The sequence below is a fragment of the Triturus cristatus genome, chromosome 1_2, assembly GCF_964204655.1.
Source record: "Triturus cristatus chromosome 1_2, aTriCri1.1, whole genome shotgun sequence".
NCBI lineage: Eukaryota > Metazoa > Chordata > Amphibia > Caudata > Salamandridae > Triturus > Triturus cristatus.
Genome location: NC_140580.1, coordinates 13,222,835 through 13,243,321, shown reverse-complemented (window position 1 = coordinate 13,243,321; position 20,487 = coordinate 13,222,835). Strand labels below are relative to the sequence as shown.

At 45.6% G+C, this 20,487-nt stretch overlaps 1 protein-coding gene across 1 annotated transcript in view; it reads right to left on the bottom strand.

The window, feature by feature from the left end:
- The window catches only part of LOC146866641 (omega-hydroxyceramide transacylase-like), a 301,031-nt gene that overhangs the window by 199,664 nt on the left and 80,880 nt on the right, over positions 1-20,487 (bottom strand). The window lies entirely within an intron of this gene.

The window sequence follows — 20,487 nt, the reverse complement described above, 5'->3', positions numbered from 1 at the left end:
CAATGATATAGTTGTAAAACGTTTTAAAAATATTTTTATATATTTTAGTTGACATTTTAATTGTATGTTATAAACTAAGTTTTTTTTAAATAGGATTTGTATTTTTAAGTTCTTTATAATTTTAATCTAATTGCTAATTGTAATTTATGGTAAGGTAGCAGATTGTGAGGTTTCCAGGATTAAACAGTTTGAAGATAATAACTATAATTAATAATTAAATATTGATGTATTCTTTAATTCATCATTATGTCAGTTGTGTAATAAATTTTTCAAGGTTATTTAGAAAGTTTTATATAGCGCGAACAAGACTCTTGCGAGTAACAGAGCGCTTTACAAGTCATAAGAGTAAATCCTGAGCTAAGCATAGCGAGATCTAAGTGATAGTTATACAGATCTGAAAGTCATAAAGATTAAGCTAAACAGAAGGACAACTGAAGAGAGTAAAAACAGCATACATCAAACATAAAATACAGAAAACCGTTAAAGAGTTCAATTGAATTTAGCCATGAGGAATGCATTCACTTCTTTTTTGAATGCGGCAGAGGAAGGGTTCATTCTTGTATCACTGGGTAAGGCATTCCAGATCCTAGGAGCCATACAAGAAAAGGGTAGGTTATAGTTTTTTGTTTTTTTTTGGCAAATCTTTGAGGTTTCAGAAGAAGAGTTTTGGCACTCCTGGAGGCTCTGCTGCTCGATGAGAGCACCAATTTCTGAGCTAGGTAGTGGGGGGCATTGTTGTGGAGGGCCTTGTGTGTCATACAAGTGATTTTCAGATGTATTCTGGCCTCAAACGAAAGCCAGTTGAGTGCTCTCAGGTCTGGTGAAATGTGGGAGTTTCTCTTTGAGCCCGTGATGAGTCTCGCAGCTGAGTTGATCGTGGCTCTTAGCGGGGCCGTCGATGCCCTCGGAAGGCCACATAGGGTAACCGCCCCATATTCCACACGAGGGATTACTAGGGCTTGAACCGCTAGTTTGAAATCTTGGGCCGGTAGAAAGGGTTTTAGTTTTCGTAGAGTCTTCAGATGGAAGTTAGCTCCTTTTGTGGCGGCGCTGATATGTTTCTGCATCTTCAGGTTACTGTCCAGCGTGACCCCCAGCGATTTCGCTGAGTCCACGACTAGAGGATGTCCATTAATAGCTGTTAGGTTTTTCATACAGTCCAGTATAATTGGAGTTTTGTTTGGGGGAGCGATTAAGAGGAATTCAGTTTTGAGGGAGTTTAGTTTCAAGTGGTTTTCGGCCAGCCAAGTTTGGGTTTTTTGTAGCGTGGACTTGAGTGATATGATGTCATCAAGTGAATGAATCTTGATGTAGATTTGGGTATCGTCAGCGTACATGTGGAAGTGAATTTTGGGGAGGCTGAGAAGATCGGTAAGTGGTTGCATAAAGAGGTTGAAAAGGGTGGCAGAGAGAGAGGAGCCTTGAGGAACTCCTAACGTGACTGGCATGGGGTTGGACAGGGTTTGGTTGACCTTGAAGCTTTGGGATCTATTTTGTAGGAAAGAAGTGAACCAGTTAAGTACAGAACCAGAAATTCCCATTCTGTGTTTCAGGAGTAAGAGCAGGTTGCCGTGTTTGACAGTGTCAAAAGCTGATGATAGATCGAGTAGAATTAGTAACCAGGCTTCGTTTTGGTCTAGGATTTTTAGCGCGTCGTCCAGAATATGTGTCATAGCAGATTCAGTGCTATGATTTGCTTGGAAGCCTGATTGAAACTGGTTAAGTAGGTTGAATTTAACAATGTGGCTGTTCAGCTGTGAGTTAACGCATTTTTCCAGGAGTTTGGCTAGCATTGGAATGTTGGAAATCGGGCGATAGTTGTATATTTTAGACGCAGCTTGTTTGGTTTTGTAGGGGTACAGGGTGAAAATGTAAACAATTATAAATATTTAACATTTATTAATTATTATGTAATTTTTGAAATTATGTTTTTTAAATTATATTAGATGTGGGTTGTGTTGGAGATTTTGGGTGCGAAGTTAAGTAATTATTGATTATTTAATTGAATAAAATGTAAATTGTGTAACTATCATATTTTTAAAGTTACATTTTAGCGGCAGGTTTAGTTTGTAGGTCAAAATGGCTTGGCAGGTAGTTAAATAATTATCTAGTAATTAATCTTTATTGAAATATTTAATTTAGTGATAATTTGCAAAATTCTATTTGCACTTTTTACATTGTATGTTTGGTGTTTTTTTGTGGTTGTAGGAGAACAAGGTGGGAAGTTATTTAGCAGCTAAATTAAAAATAATTTATTTTATTTATTACTTGGGGCCACATTACGATCTCGGTCGGAAAGTAAACCACCTGACTTCTTGTCGGATACGGTTCCAACCGACTCGTGGTTAGCTGTTACGCCTGACTGATTATTATGCTTCCGAACACCGTTTGGAAGGACTCACATTGACTTAAATGGCAGCCTGTGTTCCTACCAACAGCACAGGTGCCTTTATGGGGAAAATGGGTGTTTGCAGAAAACCTTGCACCCTGTGGCGGTGACCACACTGCATTATTTTACAGGGGGGTTCCTTGTCTACCCCCTTGACTCCAAACCGGAGGACTCAGGATGAGGGTGGCCCTACTAATCACTTTACCACAGCCTTTTTGTGTCGACCCGACTCGGACATGCTGTTTGAAGCCGACATCGTAATTGCTCATCTGGAAATGCAGTCTGTAGGGTTGTATGATGCGGGTCTGACCGACATGAATGCTCCGAGAGCTGATAATAATCGATTCGGAAAGACCATTTGGTTTGAAATCCCACCGTGAACATTGTAAGTGGTCGGAAGGTTTCTGACACTGTCTAGGGGAATCCAACTGTTGGGAGGAGGCTTTACGCCTGACATCGTAATGAGGCTGTTAATTGTAATTGATCGCTTAAAGGTTATCAAAACCGGGATGAGCGTTGAGTAGTCCTCCACCCGTCCTGTTACCAATTAGAGAGCCATTGTGCTAATCGTCACGGATAAGGTTTAACACACCTATTTCTGAAGCTAATTCTGCCGCAACTAGTTGAATTACGGATTGAAAATTTCAGTTTAAGTATCCATGCAATAGATGGTTGGAGGCGTGTTTTGGGAGCCACGAATGGCGACGTGTGAGCCAGTAGCTCCGCGCCGGCCCAACAACTTTAATGCCGTAATCAAGCTCTAGCCCGCAACGCCCGAGATTGAAACGGTGGCGCAGGAAGGGGAAAGTCTGCTGCATCAATTGAGACGCTTTGATTCAAGGCGAGAGGAAGAGACACATTATTACGAGGCTTCATCTGCCCCGTCGCCACTGATCGCGATATAGTGGCAGTGATGTGTGGATGTAGAGATGTGGCCCTCCCTCCCTGCTGGTAACATGAGGTCGTGTCTTGTTGAGGGCCTGAAGGACTGCTGAGCTGACTGCCTGGATCCCGTGAACCACACGCTTTGCCGAAGATCAGGCCGTGAGTGTTGGGAGCCCGAATGGGTCACCGGCCCAGAACCAGTTTGGGAGCGGAGGGCTGAGGCCTGCTGCTGGTGCGTACCACCGGATCTGCGACGGGGGGGAGGAGAGATTAGCCACCCGATTAGCTCCTGCGACACCGCCTGCACCGGAAAAAGGTGATGCACCTTGGGGAGCCGCACAACTGCCCAAAACGGCAACAGTCCGATCTGCCTGCGGGGAGAGTCCTGTACTGGTCTGCAACCCTCAACTGAGTGAGAAGTTGAGCCCTGCCCCAAACACCTCGTAACGAAAGTAGGACTTGGGGCGGGTGAGGTGGCCTGCACTAGAGACTTCAAACCTCACTGCCCAGTTGACAATTTTGCCCAGGTGGAGGGAGGCAAGACCTGACAGCCCTCCACAAAATCAGGGAGATGCAAGATACTAGGGCCTGCAAGCTGGAAAAATCACTGGACGCCACTAGTGGGGAAATGCAGCGGTGTGCCTCATTGGACCTAGTAACTGGAATGTGAGAGTACTCATCCAACCTCATGCGTGGCCTGGAGGGGCAGGCCTGCGCCTCCCATACTGCTCAACCTCGATCTCCATCATGACCCCCACAACCTGCGGAACTGGGGGGTGGGCTCAGAGGACAGAGATCTAGCCCTGCCTCGGATACACCGCGGAGGAGGGTCAGCTTTAATTGTTGGGGGCACGTCCACTCGCATAAGCCCTTGGGGACAACTATACATTTTGTTTGTTTGGAGTTATTGCCCCTTCCCCCCCCGTGGTCGACAACCACCCCCTTGGTGCCTGGAGATTAGCCCCGCTGATGACACTCTTAAGTACACGATAAGACCCTAACATGGGTAAACCCAGAACAAAGGCGTATAAAGGTGAAGACCCAGCAGACCCTCCACAGGTCTCGGAGGCAACGCCATCAATGGCCGACCCAGTACAAGAGTGACTAACTAAAATCCTGGAAGCGATAGCGGACACCAAACCTACCTTGCACAGGGTCCCTCCTCGCCCCCCCCCCCCACACCACCCCCCGGCTTCGGGGCGCCCAGCACACGCATTGGTAGCGAAACCCCTTCACTATAAAGATCGACATCCTACTGCAGAAGACACGTACGGATGGCCCATTCACCGTGGACAACTCCTGGGTCTCAAGTTTCCCCGACTGCACCACTGAACTACAGAGAAGATTAGCCTCATATTTGGCAAAAAAAAAACAACTTTGAGATGAAGGCTTACAATACTCTGAAGTTCCCAGCTCGTCTTCGTATAATACTAGATGGGAAAACTTACTTTTTCAGCCTGGGAATGGTTTGAATCCTACAAAGGTGATAAAGACCCAGGTACAGTCTTTGATGAGCGCCCACAAACTATAGCGTAACCAGGAAAGAGAACACAGACCCATTCAAGACGGAAACCACCAAAAAGACCGAGCCCTCCCCCAACTGTGAAGGAGAGAGCTGCAGCCCTACAAGCGGTGGCTGACCTCATGAAACCAACTGACTGTCTCAGAGCCCGGAACTAGACCCCTCAAATGAAATGATAGCTCAGAATCGGACAGTTCTGAAGCAAATAGTGCCATAATGCCAGATGTTACCGCTAGAACAGGTGATGACCTATAGCCAAGAAGAACCGCCACGTTAGGGGTCCAAAAGGAGAAGACATCATGAATCGTCTCACCATGACCAAGGACACTACTGCTGGAAACGTTGAATGCATGGCCTGGCATTGGCTACGTCGGACACAGGACTTCGTGAAATAAACAGTGGTTTGTCCATCAATAGCCTGCCCCTGTGGAAAGCTCCACCCACCCATGGATGGAGCCTGCCGAAGTCTTGGACAATTGGCCTGTAGGTTGGGCGGCTGGCCGTTGCCAGGCTGCTCCGGGGAGAAGGGAGTTTTGGTTTGTGGGAATTTTAGTTTTCATATCCATGTTTTGGGTTTTTATGTGCAAGTGGGACCCTGGCCCATCGCCTCTGTGTGTGGGGGGGGGGGGGGGGGGAGGCAGACCTGGATGCCTCGATTCTTACAATGCCCATGGAAAGGCTTACACTATAATTTGTAACATAGAACATTAGTCGAATGGGCTCTACCGTCAAGCATCACAATATACATAGATATCTGCGCATGAGGGGGTGCAGATTGCACTCCTCCAGGAAACACACATTACCTGTGGGTAGGGTGAGAAGCTGCGCAGACGATGGAGAGGGCAGGTATTTGCGACCTCTTATTCTGCATACGCGAAAGGGGCATTGATTTGGATCAGAACTGGCATACCATTCGAACCCTTGCACGTACTGTTTGGTAGAGAGGGTAGATATGTAGTGCTGAAGTGCAGAATTTATGGACAGGAACTCACATTGGGTAGTATACATGCCCTTAATCAAGATCAAGTGCAGTTCCTCCATAGGCTTACATGCTCCTTGACTGCGGTGCTAACCCCAAGCGTACTACTGGGAGGGGGCTTCAATTGTGTTGCTGACATGGTTCTAGATTGCTCTCACCCCCCACTGTCGAGTGCCCAAATACATAAAACTGCGGCGGGGTTCCAAGATTGGAGAGGACACTAGAGGACATGCCAGAGACCGAGACTACTCATTACTCGCCCTTACATCACTTGAAACAAAACTGAACTTCTTCTTGGGTACACTGGGCCTGAGTCGCTTAGTTACACACAGAATATTTGGGGCGGACGCTTTCTGACCATAGTCCCCTTTTGCTAGCAGTCCAGCCGGAGGAACACCGCCCGCAAATTCCAGTGTGACGGTTGAACACTCTGGGTCTTTAAGATACTTCTTTCAGAGCGACCATAGGCACAGCTATAGACTTCTACTTCGACAGCAACAGACAGACTGCCTCCAATACACTGATAGAGTGGGAGGCTTTCAAGGTAGGACAGAGGGTGAAATGTGTGGGGGAAAGAGTGGGAGCCCAGAGGGAAGTTCACCTGGAAAGTGGACACCTAAGAAGGTGACCTACATAGACAGGAAAACTAACAAGGAACTAGAGGAGACGCATCCAACTCCCTCAAACATGCACGTCATATCAAGCTCTTGACCGACAGCTGTGTCACGACTTAAGGAGTTACCTCACCTAGGTGCAAGAAGTAGTTTGGGGTTGGGTAGGTTGTGGCTTGGCTATTGTAACCGGAGACTCGGGGATCCCCAGTAACGCAAATTATACCTCCTGAGGGCGACCCATTTTATGGTCCGTAGGCCCTTCATGCCTTATTTTGTGACTACTATTCATCACTAAGGCACCTCCCCTGATATACAGAAGGAATTCCTGAAGTTGCTGTGCCCCCAAATCCTTGACGACCACATAATTGATATGCTGGTAGGGCCTCTGACAGTCCCCGAGATCCGGGCTGTGAGGAAAAACCCCTGGACCTGACTGTCTCCCGGACAAATTCGACTCAACTTACACTGCACAGCTTCTGCCGCAATTGGAGAAGCTCTACGCATAATCCCTGAAACTTTGATGCCTGCCAGAGACCACAGGTGATGTGCTGGTCATCCCCCCTCCCCAAAAGCCTAAACAGGTGGCTAAGTCAAAGACTTCTGGGCACTTTCTATGTTAAACATGGATTTCAAGATCGTTGGTAAAACTCTGGCGCTCTGCCTCCTATCCCACACGCCGACCCTGGTTCTCGCTGACAAGAATGAATTTATTCCGGCCAGGAACACATCATACAGCCTGCGAAGGATGTACTTGATGCTGTTCCATGCAGAAACTTGTTATTTACAGCATGCAGCCTTCTTGTTGATAGATCTCGAGAAGGCCTTCAACCTCATGCAATGTGACTACTTGCTTGAAACTATTAGACACATGGGCCTGGGGTAAAGCTGGGTAAACTGGGTGAGGGTGCTTTATGAACGTCCCACAGCTAGGATACAGACCGGGAAAACTGTCCCACAGTATGAGATCTTCCGAGGAACACAAAAGGGATACCCATTGTCACCTCTGTTGTTTGCACTGTCAATGGAACCATTGGCAGCATTATTCCACCAATGCGGGGAGGGACTAGGCATCCCATTAGGGGGTAACACTCATAATATCTCCCTGTTTGTAGATGACTTATTGATATACCTCAGTGACGCAATGGTGGGTACCAATACTGCACTGCGCCTGATAGAGCAGTTTGGATTCCTGTCTGGCCTCCTAGTTAACCGTGGCAAAACGTAACTCTTCCCCATCTTTGCCGATGTGATTCACCCATTAGATTTTATGGTGGGCATTACTGGGCCCCCACAACCTTCAGTCATCTGGGGATTCCGGTCTTCCACTCGATGGACTACTTACGTGAAGGTAATCTTGGCATGGCCCTCCGGTCTCCGAGATCAAATGTTTCCTTCTGGTGCACTCTACAACTGCCGATCATGGCTTGGGTTTCCCTTGCAGAAATGGTCATGCTGTCTCGCCTGCTGTACTTTTTCAGCAATCTCCCCATAACTGTTCCCGTTTCGTGGTTTGGACAACTAGATGCTCTACTGCGGGATATGATATGGTAAAAAGGGAGGAGGCGGTAGCCCTGTCGATCCTACAACGCCCACCTGCGGAGGGAGGACTCTGAGTGCTTAAATTTGAGCTCTACTTTTTAGATTCTCAACTCCAGTGGCTGGTGCAGTGGTTGGCAGATACGGGCACAGTAGGCACTGACCAAGGGATCTGTACGGATCTGATGCTGGCAAAGATGCTGGACGCGGACATCACCATCTCATCTATCCCTGCTGCAGACCACGGCTCTACGCTGCTGGAAACGCTGCCTCTTTAAAGAAGGGAAATCTCCCCTATATGCCCCGGCCCTGCCCCTGGTGGGCCTCCCCCACGGGAACACCAAGCAGATACTAACCCCAGCAATGTTGAAGCCCTGGAATAATGCCAGACCATAACTGGTGGGGGATTGCTACCAGCAAGCAACCCTGGCTCCATTTGAAGACCTACTTGAGAGCTACGACCTACTAACAGGCCAATTCTTAACCTATGAGATAATACTGTGCACCTTTGGAGGGCTATGGGAGGGAGCCAACAGGAGCCTAAATCACAGTCGATATTACACTCTGTCCTTACATTAGGCACTGCAAGACACCAGGTAAAATGGTTCTATACATCGCAACTGGAGATGGTCTGCACAACCCTAACGAAACTGCGCACCTGTTGAGAGACTGCTCTGGATAGACATATCACAGACCCAGAATGGTCCAAAATGTTGCCATACCCTAAGGAAGTGTTACGCAATACTAGATTGAAGTACACACAGTTCAATTACATAAACATGACACCTCACAAACTTCAGCTTGCCTTTGGAGACACTGGATACAAATGCCAAATATGCGACCGTGTAGACGCAGACTTTTTATACATGACTTGGGATTGTGGCCCACTACGCAAGTTCTGGGAGGAAACAATTCAATTCATGTGTGCAGCTGTGGGGTGCATACTTTAACCTTCAATGGGAGTGTTCCTGTTGGGGCTCTTTCCCTGTTATCCTAAAAGGAAATTGGGAAACCGATTCCTAGATTTAACCCTGGTATTAGCCTGGAGATGAATAGCACTGGCCTGGGAATTCGTACATGGACCAGCAATGGAAGGCTGGAAACACGATGTAATCCATTGGGCGGGGGCAGAAATCATAGTACTGACGAGTTTAAAGGTGCTTGGATTGTGGCAACTCACCATTGCCGACCTCCGGAAAGATACTGGAGGCATGGGAAAACACAGACCGAGACAGGTGCGACATAGGGGGGAGCGAAAAGGGAACACATACGAGCGGCGAGGAGGATGACCAAAGGTATGACGCCTAAATGAAAACACTGAGTTGACCTTCATAAAAACACTACTGCAAACAGACCCTGATATACCACACGACAATGGCCAGATAGGGACTGCACACACTACCCAGCTCACACATAAAACTTGGGGACATTGTGAACTTACGGCCCGACATGTGGATAATGACCCACTGGTGGTCTAGCGCCCACCCGGCCCCCGCCTCCCATGCGCATGCCCTACACACCCTGCTTAACGTATTAGCAAATACACAACCCTTGGCCCCACTGCACAGTTAGTTAATTACATAGTATGATTCACGAGTTGTATAGTTTTTTTATTAAATCTGTGAGATATTTACAGACTGGCATATAATATGTGATAGTATACATTAACCGAAATAATCTTTTCCTAAAAGTTACAGGCAAAATAAGACTAACATATGAGACTATGATTCATGTGCAAGAACTTTAATGGATAACCTGCTCTATGGCTTCTTCGAAATGTAAATAAAGTTAGTACAGGACGATTTTATATATTCTATATGCCAAATAAGTGCTGTATAGTGATATATCACTAATTGCTGAACTATACAATTATGGATGTATATTAAAATAAATGCCAATAAAAATGTTTGAAAAAAAAAAAAGTATCCATGCAATAGATGTCTGGACTTAGCGGGGACAGGGGCGGAGAAGGGAGGAAAAACGTACTTCATGCGAAACTCAGTCGGGCTTAAGTTCCCACCAGAGTGGGTCTCTTTAGTTCGAGTGTGACGTGCTGGTCAGGTAACCTGGCAGTGGTTTGTATTGACAGTATAGTTCAAAAACCCTGGAAAGCGGCCGGTGACTAGAATGCTAACTGCAATCTGGTACGCTAGTGCGTCTAGGCATGTAATTTAGTACGCAGATTCACCAGCAGCAGCTATGGAGAGCCATTCTGTACAGTGGACTGGAATGCTGACTGCTGTGTTGTGCACATGCGTGAGTTTAGCAAGTAATTTATTGTGTAAATTCAGAGACCCAGTTACCTTAGAGCGGCACAATACATGCTGCAGCTATAAGGGGCCTTCCTCAGGACACATGCCCTACATACCAAAAGATAGCACTTATAGCGGTGCAAAGGGCCTTGCCAATTGTGGCACAATTAAGCATTTACATAAATTTTTGGGAAATAATACCGGCACTGTGGAACCTGGTTAGCAGGAACCCAGTGCTCTTCAGTCAAAGATGCATCAGATATCATGCAAATCATGGGCTAACCATGTCCAAAAGGGGCACTTTAATACAGGCCTTTCCAAAAAAAAAAAAACTCCTCAACATGACTAGGGGCCTGATTACAACTTTAGTGCAGCAGCAACGGCACAATGCAGCCTCTGCTGCACAAGCACCGCCGACCGTAGTACGAGTTGCAAATGTGCAGCTCGTAAAATGGTCGGCAGTTCTTTGGCCTTTTCCATGGTGATGCACCCCAATTGGGGAACTGCCAAAAAGTTCCAGCAATGCATGGGCGTTGACTTCCATGCTGTGCTGGAACTGTGGGAAATACAGGGGGGGGGGACATGTGTTGCCCCCCGAATGTACACCCTGTAGTACTAGCAGCACCAGCTTTTTCATGGTGGACCTGTGCCATGAAAATGCTGGTGGTGCAAGAACTAAAAAATATGCTGCCTCGGACTGCGCCAGTCCCTGCTCAGTATATTGTGTTGTGGCGCTGCAGCACCACCGCCACTGTTCCCTGGCGCAGCAGGTGTTCCACCGGCGCCATTACGACTTTGTAAGTTGTAATCTGCAGTACAGTGAACCGTCCCCATCCCTCACCCTCCTCCCGTGCCACCGCAAGACGGCCAGACTTGTAATCAGGCCCTTAGTTAGCAAAGCTAAAACTTTTGTTATGCATAATAAGCAAACTGTCTAACATATTTTTGTTTTATTTGTTCCCTTTTCCCAGCAGGTACTATGTATTTAATTCTTCTGATGGATACATTTACAATGCTTTCAAACAGAAGAGGCAACCTTACTAAAGCAATAAGGCTTTCAATGTAGTTATTAATAATCTTTGGAGTATTAAATGCAGAAGTATAACCCCATTATGCTCTCAGTGGATCGAATATAAATATCATGATACATAGGAGGTAGAATCTTAATGTGTTTAAAGTAATATAAATATTTGTTGTGCTCATTGTTATGGTTTTAAAAGTAAACGTTTAATTTCATATTTATCTACCAATTGTAGCACCCTTTTTGTACATAAGTGAAAAGATTACAGTAAACATTTGAAAAGTGAATTGTGGTTTTCCTTTATACTGTCTTGGGTGTGTCAATCATTTTTTTATATGCAATGACAAGGTGATTTTCCACTGACAAAGAGAATCTGGCTTTGCATAACAACGAAAAAAAGGACCTTTTTCAACATTTAAAATAATGTAAATGCATGGGAAACTACTGCCATTTTTTTAAAGATTTTTTTTTATTGCAATAAAGGCTTGGTTTTTTTTCTTAAAAGGTGTACATATATTTATTTTTGCAAATTGTCAATTCATCAACTAATTTAAAGAAATAAAAAAAAGTGGTGTTTATTTGTTTCCTGTTGCTCACTCTAAAATAAGGTGTTTCGCTGTAATTATTATTTATTCATAATGATTGTGGTTTAATATTTAAATGTCTGTTGAAATCTCACTGTTGTATTCATTTTTCCCTTTAAAATAAATTTCAGTTAGTATGTAAAAATTAAGTATTACCTGGGTATTAATGTACTACCCCGCCCATTACCCCTATATCCCTTATATCCTGTCACTAAAGGTGAATATAGTAGTGCAATTAAATTATTGAAGTTTAATGCTAAAATTAAATGTATTTAACGACCAAGGGGCATATGACGAACTCTATCATATACCCTCCTACCTTAGGTCAGAGGCTTTACGACGATATCGCCTGTTTCAGTTCTGACCAGCTGATTACAATGCAGCCGGTCAGAATTGAAACTGGCTGGTCATTACAGCTGAATTGAGACAGGCTCTAGGAACCCATTGGCCATTCGGAGACCGGCCTGTAGTCCCATAGGAAGGCGTTTCCACCTTCAGTATTAGGATTCTTGTGTTCCCACAGTCTTTCTGACATGGGAAGCCTGATGGAAAGCGAGTTTGGGGGCCCCGTTGCCCTTGCTTCTCCACCTTGAGGTTCCTGCCAAGGAGTGCAGGGATTAACACAATCTCTGATTGGGAGTTTGTGTTATGCTCGGTTTACGGGCGTAACACAAGCTCCCATAGAGAAACCGGAGAATGTGACCGCGCATGGTGCGGTCTCATCGTAATAGCGGTGTCTGACATCGTAATCGTGTCCCTAGTAATTAGTACTCTGGAATTAAAATTTATGCCTGGGTATTAATACAATTTCATCTCCCGTTACCCTAATATTATTTGCACTTTGTCCCTAAAAGTGTTAAAGTTGGGTTTAAAAAAATGTATGTTTAATAATTTTTTCAGTTAAAAGCCTATTAATTAGTACACAGGTATTAAAATGAATTCTCTTTCCTAAAGGTGAATGTTCATCAGTTCAAAAATATATTTAAGTTTAAAGATTAAATAAGGTATATTGTGGTGACATCCACAGGTGCTCAGGGTTTCCAACAAAATAAAGACGGAGGAGAAAAACCTAAAATAAAGGCTTACTCTCTGAAATGGCTTCCTTAACCATAGGAAAAGGATGGTTGCACCCCAATGTACAGTGTGCTACAAATATGGGCACACCAAGGGTAAACGCAAATGTCCCATAAGGGCACACCCCTCTACCTGTGGGCAGACACCTGGGTTGTCGAGTCTAGTGATCGTGAAGGAGGTAGTCACAGTTACTTTTGGGGTTGACAGGCAGAGGTGACCCTAGTTTCCATGGATGATAGAGGAATAGAACCATAATCCAAAATGCCTTCAAATGTTTCCAGATATAGGCAGTGGGACACCATTAAGAGGTGGAGGCTCTGTGAGACACCGAAGCCAGCATGAAAACTGTCAAGTGTTAGCTGTTGACTGCAGAGCAGGTCCTACAAACACATTCCACAAAGTCCTAATTTTCTTGCTCCCATGCGAAACATCTACCAGTGTCTCCAGTCCCATTTGAGGGGTGGGGGATCGTCATAGGTTTGCAGGTCAATGTTGTTAACATACAGCTTCACAATATAAGCAAAGTCGTGCAATAGAGAACGCAGGATTGACGCTCATGGTAGATGGGGGACATGGCCTTTCGATTGAAGCTAAGCATGGATGAAAAGTTATTAAAAAGCTGAAATGCTCCAAGCTCTGCTGGGTTGAAACAGGTGAACTCCAAGCGGGTGAGATAGCAGATCAGCGGTTGCCAAATCTAATGAAATGTAACTTCTATGTGAGGTAAGTTGTGGAAAACTTGTTGCATCACCATCCCCTCCCATGGGCGGTGAAACATTAAATTATTGGGAGGGCAGTTGTATTTTTCAACTATATTAATACCAGCTGAGCAGCATTCAGTATGTGGCTAATAAGCTTCCAGTCAGCGTGGGTCAGCGCATCAAAGGCAAGGTATTGCACACCTAGTGTAACTGAGGTGGTAAGAGGCAGGGAATGGTTCCCCTATGGTGACCTTGTTCCAGAATCACTTTCCAATATGTGGTAATGAGGCTGCAGGAGCACCGGAGGTGGTAAGTATATCCCACTACTAGCACACACTGATGGCAGAGGGAAGATGTTGATGGGTATATGCTGGACAAGTAAGCTGGTGTATAATACCATGGAACCATGATCTTGTAAGCCATTTACCTGTGGGATAAACTGCGGTAAGTTTTAGGAGTCTCACCAAAGGGTTTCCTATTGCTTAGACGAAATGCCCTCTATATTGGAAGTCTGCAAGAAAGTTTGAAATGTGTGGGTTTGAGGGGGTGTGGAGTGTTGAATGGTCCGGTATATGTTGGCAATTAGTCCCTTAGAACCGTCATGTTTGCACTCATTTTTCTGATGGAATATACAATATGGTAGCCCTATAATAATTGGAGGGGTGCAACACTCAATGATACAGCTGGCGATACTCAAGCCTGGTCGTTTCAGGGTGATGGTAATCAGCCTTACATTGCTCAAAAAACGTTATGGAGGCTCCCACAAAGATCAAATTTGCATGCAATCAGACTGAGGGGGAGGAGAAGATAGTAAGCCCCTCCATTACTCCCAATCTGTCCCATATGTTGAGCACTGTCCTAGTGGGCATAGCTGTTCAGACTGTTTTGGTGCTACCAACATAGACATATATGCACACACACACATACCTATAGGTGCTGCACAGTCGAGCGTGCTGGCATAGCCATGCTAGAACCCGGATTGTCCGGCAGGCCACTGCCAGATCCATGTGGACCCCATTTTTCACACACTAGCGGACCACCCAAGACATGTAAGTGGGCGGCCCAATAGTGCTAGAGAATATTAGGGCAGACCAGTCTACCACTTTCTCTAGGGAAGAGTTGCAGATCTTTTGGCTGCTTCCCATTCTGGATAAAAGAGTGAATGCCCTGTTGCATGCGAGTGTTATAATCTTGGGTGATCTGAGTAGGCAGGGACTGGAAAAAGATATATGGCCCATGGGATGACATTGATTTTTATGGCATTAATGTGAACCACTTAAGAAACAATGAAGGGTTTCCAATGTCTTAGATCTGCTAGGATGGACCTTCGGAGTTACTGCCATTTGGTCTGTGTCGAAGAGGACCGCGTAGGGCTAGATTATCACCCAAATATCTAATTGCGTTGGGTGCCCATTGTAACTGCGTTATGGCTTGCAGAGTAGGGAGGTCTTACCCGGCTATAGTTCGATTGAGCATGCAAGATTTAGTAATGTTGATTTTGAAGACCGATACCGCCGCAAATGTGGCACGTCTGTCAACTATAGCCAGTAGGGAGGTAGTGGTCGAAAAGAAGTAAGCAAGGGATGATTTGCAAACAAGTTAACCTTATGATCTCAGCCACCAAAGGAGATGCTCACAATAGCAGGATTGCAGCAGATGGAGATGGCCACTGGTTGAGCTGCTAGGGCTTAGAAAAACCCGCTGACCAGCATTTTTAGTATGTATCTCGTCTATAGCTTTATTGATACCACTAGAGGTCTTTACATTGGTAGGCATACACTTGACTGTGTTCTAGTTTAGTTATAATACACCCTGCCAGGGGAATTGGAGAAGGAATTTTGTATAGTCAGTAGTTATCCACAGGTAACTGAATTCAGGTACCTTTTTCACTTGTATTAGCAACCTTTCCCTTCCCTTCCACAGAATCATTGCATACGTTATCCTCAAAACATGGTGTAACCTGCACTTTGTCGATAATACTCTCTGTTAAGCGGATGCACCTCCTTGATGTGGCCTTGGTAGCAGTTACCTGTTCCACACAGAGCATGACTAACCCAGGGACCAATTAAGATGCGGCCTGTCAGGGCTGCGAACATCGACCGAAGAACTACAGCCCAGATCGTATTCTCAGTTTTGATTCTGTACAGACAGACCCTTTTCAATAAATTAGTTTGGAAGTGAGTCCAATTTGTTTTTGAAAATATCTTACAACGGGCATTGATAGCCCGTCAGCCATTCAGAAGTCCTGCAGTAATCGCACCCCCTGCTATATTACCAAGGTCGCACCCGCAGCTGACTTGAACGCTGCCGCGGCGCTTTGGGAAATCTTGTAGCCGCCATTAGAGGGAAGTGAGGCCACGCCCCCTCCCACCTATATAAAATGTGCCTCAACCGGACGCACAGCGGGCGCACCGATGGCGCGCCAAAGGTAAGCCCGTCTGTGCCCATCCGGGCCCAGCCGGCCCTAGGCCCAGAATCTATGCCCAAACCCACCAGCGATCGCTATAGCTACACCCAAGGAAACCACCTCTCACTCAATCCCATGAAAAATGCAAACCGTATGTACACCTATACAGGGGAGAAAACCTTTATCAACTGCGATCTATGTAACCCAGCCCACACCAGGGTGGGACGTCATGCCCTGCAACTGGCCCTCCTGAATTGCAGGTCTCTCCCGAAACATTCCCTAGAGATAAACCTCCTTATACAGGACTATACGATTGACATTCTGTTCCTCACGGAAACATGGTTAACCCCAACTCAGAATCTGACATTGTCAGCACCCTTCCCCTAGGCTACCTAATCTATTCTCAGAACAGACCCCTCGGCAGAGGAGGTGGCCTTGCAATAATATATAGGGAGCAGTTCGTTTGCAGAGCAAAAAACGGGACTATTGAAGACTGCGAGAGCTGCCATTTCGCTTTAGAAATCTCACCCACAGTCTCCCTATCCGGCTTACTCATATACCGCCCACCTGGGGTCCCGGCCAAGTTCTCTAGCGCCCTTATAGAAACTGTCACTTTAATGGCAACTTCATCCCCCAACTTTATAATCTTGGGAGATCTCAATCTCCACATTCGAGACTCCCAGGACTTGACAGTGTCCGATCTGCTACGTGACCTCACTTCATACGATTTAAGACTAGTGAACTTAGAGGCTACGCATGACAAAGGTCACCTTCTTGATCCCATTTTCACCAACATCAATGACCTTAAAACTACACCCCCCCCTCCCACTCCCGTGGACAGACCACTTCCTGGTTCCTATCTCTTGGCAATCCAGCGCCCCACCATCTCAATCCCTCAAAGCTCGGGTCACGGATAGACCCTGGTCCAAACTCTCGACTGAAGACTGGTCCGCCAGGCTTACGCAGTCTTTTCCCCCCCTCGGCACTAGATCCAGTAACCGCTGATGCGCAATTCAAAATCTGGCTCACCAACTCACTCGATTCTCTTCTTCCTAAAAAAAGCACCCTGAAACTAGCCAAAAAAGCTAACCCCACCCCTTGGTACACCCCAGAGCTAAAACTACTACGGAAAGTGTGTAAAAAACTGGAGCACTCCTGGAGGAAAGACAGAACTAAATCCAGAAAAGACACATTTCGCTCCTCCATGAGAACTTATAAAACTGCCTTGCGTAACACTAAAAGCCAATTCTTTGATGAGAGAATTAAAAAGTCCTCCAGCTCCGCTAGAGAAACTTTCATCATTATGAAAGAGCTCCTCAAAGTGCCTGACCCTCCCCCAGTTCTTGACACCTCTGTGGACAAATGCCATAAACTGGCAAAATATTTTGACGAAAAAATTCACAATATTCTTGCTACGCTGCCTCAAGCCATCCCAAGGACAGACGCTAACGGTCTACGTAAGTCTGGAACAGACTCAAATCCTCAGCCGGCCAAACTTGACACTCTCCTGGACAAGTTTGGTCCGGTAACAGTAGAAGAAGTTCTCAAAACGCTGGCAACGGTAAAAAGCGGTTCTCCCAGCGATCCGGTTCCCATTCGCATCCTAAAAACGGTGGCATCCACAATCGCCACTCCCCTAACTGACCTCATTAATTCCACTCTGTGTCAGGGAATGGTCCCTCCCGGCTGGAAGGCTGCCGTCGTTAAAGCCCTTCTCAAAAAAACGCTCCTAGATCCTTCGGACCTGGCCAACTACAGGCCAATCTCCCTTCTCCCCGGAATCATCAAGATTACGGAAAAAATAGTTAACAAAAAACTCTCCCATTTCTTGGAGACTAACAACCTTCTCTGGAAATCTCAGACTGGTTTTCGCCCTGGACAGGGCACGGACACCGCCCTCCTGGCTGTGGTGGAGGAGGCCAGATGCATTCTGGATGCAGGAGGATCAGTGGCAGTGATCCTCCTGGACCTCAGTGCGGCCTTTGACACTGTTCACCACCAGGTCCTCATCCAGCGACTTAATGACATTGGGGTGGTAGGAACTGCTTTGTCATGGCTCACGTCATTCCTAAACAACCGTACTTTCCAGGTCTGGGAGAGTAACACCCGCTCCACCGCGATTCCCCTCCAGTGCGGAGTACCGCAGGGCTCCTCCCTTAGCCCAACTTTATTTAATGTCTACATGTCCCCACTGGAGGAGGTGGTCGCCCCGTTTGGAGTAAAAATCATTAGCTACGCCGACGACACCCAATTGGTCGTCTCCCTCTCCCAACCTGACCAAGGACCGCCCAATCTTCACACCTGCCTTTCTGAAATCTTCATCTGGATGAGTGACTCAGCCCTAAAACTCAATGGGTCCAAGACGGAGGTCATGCTCCTTGGGCATAAAGGGTCCACCCTTCCCCTGAACATCTGGCCCACATGCCTGGGAGACCCCCCCCTCCCAAAGAGGAGATCAAGAGTCTAGGGATCTGGATGGAAAAAGACCTGTCCTTTAAAACTCAAGCTAAAAAAACTGCGGGTATTTGCTTCGGCCTTCTCAGATCAGTCCGTAAAATTCTACCCCTTCTCCCGGAAGCTGCTCATCCAAGGATTGATACTCTCCAGACTGGATCATAACAACGCCATCTTCCTGGGAGCACCTGAATCCACCCTCAACAAACTACAACAAATTCAGAACGCCGCAGCCCGGCTTCTCACGAACACCCCGGCTAGAACATCTGCCAAATCAGCTTTGAAACTACTGCACTGGCTCCCAATAAGAGAAAGGATAAAATTCAAATCCCTCTGTCTGGCACACAAACTTCTGCAGGACAAGGGCCCCCCCATCCTCAAAAACCTAGTCACGCCCTACAAAGCTAATAGGCCTCTCCGCTCGGATCATGAGCATCTTATCACAGTGCACAGAGTAAAAAAGGCACGCACAGGAGGTCGGCGATTCTCGGTGAACACGGCTAGACTGTGGAACGCCCTACCTCTCAAACTTAGGAGCGAACCCTGTCATTTCCGCTTCAGAAAACTCTTGAAAACCCACCTCTTCCCCTGATCCCCCTCTCCATGGTTACCACCTCTGAATCGGCTGTTTGGGATTTCTTTTCTTTGTTTTTTAGCGCTGGGATGCTTCCGGGTTACTACGGGCTCTATAAAACTCATATTCATTCATTCATTACTGTAGAAAAATTACAATGGCGGATTACCACTGCCATTCTGTGCAGGCCTTTCTGACACTGAAAAGCATTGGAAATCTATGTTTGTGGCCCCCCAGGATGTACAATATGAGTGAAAGGATGCAGATTGGCAACCTAGGGGATACCTGTGACTCACTACTTTAGATCAATGGATACAATAGGCGTTAAGTTAAGGTACCTGCGCCCGGGTGCAGAACTGAAATGCACCCATGATCTTTACAATGAGAGCATGCATTGCTTAATTAATGCAAGCTTTAATTGTAATGCAAAGGATTGCGACCGAACAAGGTTGAATGGCATTGTACTTGCGGAGCTGTAGCCAACTCCAGAAGGTCATTCAGTTACTGTTCATAACCAATGTGTGATGGTCTCCGGTCTGTCAGGCATCGGAATATGCCCGTCAGACAGGATTGTGTGGGTGCTGTGATACATGCAATTAATACAAATCCCACAACCCGAGTAGCCACTTGGCACAGAAAAAAAGAGGTGTGACCATCCTGTTATTGAATCCCTGGTGCTCAGATCATTGTGGACACGGATAGAACCAATGGGTAGATATGTCTAAGTAAAAATCTGGACAACAAATAAGGTCCTGAAAAAATTGTAAGTTTTCTGCTTTCGGATGTGAAAAAGTGGGCTTCCTTGCCAAAATCCACAAACTACCTCTTTTTTTTTTGGCAACAGCGATTTGCAATGTCTAGAGTGCTCATGGTTGTGTGTTTCTGTGTGGGAGGGACCTTGACACAGATGGTAATTTGATGGTGCTACCCCAGCGGAACAGATTCCTGTTATCTGACATTAGAGCTGTTAATGCCATGACAGATCCCTGTTGAAAGACACACCAGAGAGGCAAAGACCACCCTTTGACCTTATGCCTCCAAAGCACAGGTTCCCATATCGACTAATTTTTACTCCCTAGCGCGCTGCTTGTTAAGGTAGATTTTACTGAAAAAAACCCAAAAAACAATATGTCCTCACCTTAAAATCTCAGCAAAAATATTTAAATATGTAAAATCTATTCATAATATATCTTAGCACACAAAATCACAATCATTGAAGTTAATTGTTCGTTGCTACTAATAGCATTTGAGCAAATATATATTTTAGTTTATATGAAAATCTCAATTGTAAGCATAAAATAAGGCAAATAAGAACACACATTTAAATACCATGCAAATTATATTATGGTTTAGAAAAATATCTATTAAATATCATTAATTACAGAAATTCACAGAAACACACACATATTTAAAAATATATATATATATAAAACTATAAATATATATATATATATAAGCATATATATTTATGTATATATAAATGTGAATATATATA